This window comes from Octodon degus, unplaced genomic scaffold (assembly GCF_000260255.1).
Source record: "Octodon degus isolate 3935 unplaced genomic scaffold, OctDeg1.0 scaffold00013, whole genome shotgun sequence".
Taxonomy (NCBI): Eukaryota; Metazoa; Chordata; class Mammalia; order Rodentia; family Octodontidae; genus Octodon; species Octodon degus.
Genome location: NW_004524589.1, coordinates 14,259,181 through 14,262,469, shown reverse-complemented (window position 1 = coordinate 14,262,469; position 3,289 = coordinate 14,259,181). Strand labels below are relative to the sequence as shown.

The following is a 3,289-nucleotide window of genomic DNA, read 5'->3' as shown; positions in this document are numbered from 1 at the left end:
CAATTGGGAGGAATCACTGGGTTTTTCTTTGTTTGTTTAAATTTTAGGGAAGTGTTTACAGGGTGTTCAGTGTCTCACTACTAAATAGGGCTCTTAGTGATCTGTCTGTTTCCAGCCTCCCAAGAGCTGGGATTACAAGCACGGGCCACCACGCCCAGTCTCAATTTTTGTCTCAGGGCTTCCCTTGGGCGGGGCTGGCTCTACAGGCCTGACTGGACGAACCTGAACCCGTGGCCCCTGTGCCTGCTTGCAGGCGCTTTACCATAACACATTTTTAAAGTAGAATTCTAGCTTGTCCAAAATGGTTCCTTCTTTTAAGGGTTTTAGGAAACTAGACAATACAACTTCATTAGTATTGGCGACATTTGTTTGAAGCAAATTCAGCTCCAGGAGCCACATGGTTGAAAGCAGGAGAGGTTCCACCAGTTGCTCCAATTCCTTCCATCGTAGCAGCCTGGCCAAAGTGTTCACTTGATGGTGGTGTCAATCCTGAGGGTCCAGCAGGCATCATAGTTGCAGGTCCTGGAGGAGCTGGGGTACAGCTGGCACCAGAGCAGACGGCGTGGCGCCTCTGTTGTTTATGCCCATAGCACCTCCCGTAGCCATCTGGCCCATCTCTATCTTTTGTTCTCATGCATCAGAGCAGGTTCCCTTGAATCCTTCCCACTGTCACCACATCATATTTTCTTGTTGCTGTGAATTTCTTCTTCCCGGCGCATACAGTTGTCTCCCTTGTTTATACAGCTCTTCCATTCTTGACATCTCATTAAATCCTGCTTCACCAGCATGACCTGGTGCTCATGGCGAGCAGCCTCCATCTCCATCTCCAGCTTCTCACGGGCTTCCTTGATGTTGCAGTCCACTTGATGCTGTTGTTGCTTCTCCATCTTAGTAAGTGCCTTCCAGCGCATGGCATATTCATATTCAAAAGAACCAGGCTATGCAAATCAAGGTGGCTGTTCTTGCTTCTTGTGAAATTGCTGGTTCTTTATAACAACTTTTTCTAGAAGTCCTTCATCATCTGACTGGTCCACAGGCTCCATGGTCACAAGCCAAGGAAATATGGTGAATAGGAAAAACCCTTCACTGCATCTGTCCAGAGCTTTCCATGCAGCTGGATTCTCTGGGAACTTAACAATGCCCTTTCCTGAGGGTCTTCCTCGATCATTCACAATGATTACAGCCCTTTCTATCTGGCCAAATACAGAAAAGGCTTCTTTTAGTAGCTCGTCAGACACATACTGAAGAAGGTTTTGGACTGTAAGGGATGCACTATGGCAGGCAAAGTGCCGCACAGTTGTTTCCCACTGAGAGGCATGTTACCCAGCTCCACTTAAGCAATCCTTCAAGGGTTTGTGTTTCCAAGTGGATAAAGCCAAACCTTTATCCTTATGAATGAAAACTTCTCTTGCTTTCCCATATTTCTCAAATAGTTTCCTCATTTCCTCCTCAGTGATATCAGGAGGAAGATTGCCCACAAAGAGGTGGCTACATTGGGTAAATGTCTTCTCTCCTGGATTCCTAAAGTTCTTCAGGTCAATAGTCAAACCTTCATTTTGGCTACTGGCCCTTTGCCCATTTGCAGGTATTGGGGGTCACGGCTGCTGTTGCTGTTACTGCTGGTGGTGATGCTGAAGATGCTTCCTTGGAGTCTGGTTCTGCTTCTCCAATCTAAAGGTCTCATTGCTCTGCATTTTTATATGCTCAACTTGACTGAATACAACAAAGTGCCTCCAGTCCTAACTTTGACTTCACCAATATTACAGTCTTCTCTGCAGAGTAACACTGATGCTATCCAGGCTCCACCATCCTGAGGTGGGTAACAAGATTTTTGACTGCAGAAAACAGTACATGAGGAGCCACATTGAAGGAACCTCATCAAGACTTGGTCCTTATTTAAATATGATTTCCTAAAATAAAGAAAAGTAGTATACTAAAATGAAGCTTTGGAGTAATGGGAAGAGAGTGAAACCTGTAGAGAATTTGTGACCTCACAGGAGGCTAAATGGTAGGTGTAGAATGGTCCCAAATTCTCCAACATTCTTACTGAGATATGTCCAGTTTCTATTGTCTTCCATCGCTGCTGGCCTGTGCTGTCTTTAACTGTGAGATTTTCTAACCTAAATTTTAGAAATAAATGTTAGTTTCTGTGTTGGTATAATTTGACATCTTCAATTTCCATGTAAAAATATCCACCACTCATGTAGGGAGACCCCACTGAAGAAGTTGAAATTTCCTGGAAAAAGAGTAAGGGCCAGCAAAGCCAGTCTTTCAAATATTGTCTACAAACTACACATGTGAGTGACTGAAACTGGAATGATCACTCTGTCATAGTCAGTGGTGAAAACCATTTGAATGGATTAAGAAAAGCACATTAGTGGAGCAGAGTTACCACTGTGTGCATACTGACCTGTGGGTTTATAACTGGAAAGGGAAGACCCATATCACACGTGAGTGACAGGAACCAATAGGCTTGCAGCCTGCAGGGAGTGAAAAGGGAAAGACTTTCCTTTCCTCCTCCTTTAGAGGAGCTTCAGTCTCTTCCACTGACTTAAATATTCATCTCCAAGTCCTTCAGGCTTCCTTCACAGACTCTTCAGTCTTTGGACCCAGACCTTTGGCTTTCTGACATTGAACAGTACAGGACTCTTCTGTGAACTCCAGGCCTTCAAATTTTGATGAGCTTCTTTGACACTGCAGCATGTACACAGTCATTTACCTTCCTTATGGAGGCCCTCTTAGTAATCATTTATATATTTTATAATTTAACATAATATATGTAATAATATATCTATTTCTCTAGTTGACATTGATAAGCACAATAAGACAGTTTATCTTCCAGGTGCACATCACAGCGTGATCTACTGCTCAAGCCCAGTGAAGTCAGTATTGTACAACTGAGTACACTGAGATCCTAATTCTAATTCACTGATCTAGAACAATATGAAATATGGTGGCATGATTTTTGTGAAGCACGTAATTGAGGTGAGCTTAGCTATGCAACCATATGAAACATTATTAGAGCTGCTAAATATTTTAAGTATTAAAATAATAATCATCTTTTAAGTGATTGTTTTTAAGTTAGTACATGATCTAATTTAATTTTTATTAAAAACCCTAAAGCTGTTGGAATTGCACTATAATTCTTAATTGATATTAAATTGATACAAAATCTGAATCTCTGGGCAGAAGTCAGCATACTAAACACTCTGAAGCAATATGGCCTGCAAAAAAATTTTTTTTGCTATTTTTACCTTTTACCGAAAAAACAGGAAGTGGGGAGACAGCT

At 42.2% G+C, this 3,289-nt stretch overlaps 1 pseudogene; it reads right to left on the bottom strand.

Moving 5' to 3' along the window:
* Positions 1 to 349: 349 nt before the first annotated feature.
* LOC101578714 lies at positions 350 to 1,442 on the bottom strand (annotated as a pseudogene).
* Between the last annotated feature and the right edge of the window lie 1,847 nt (positions 1,443 to 3,289).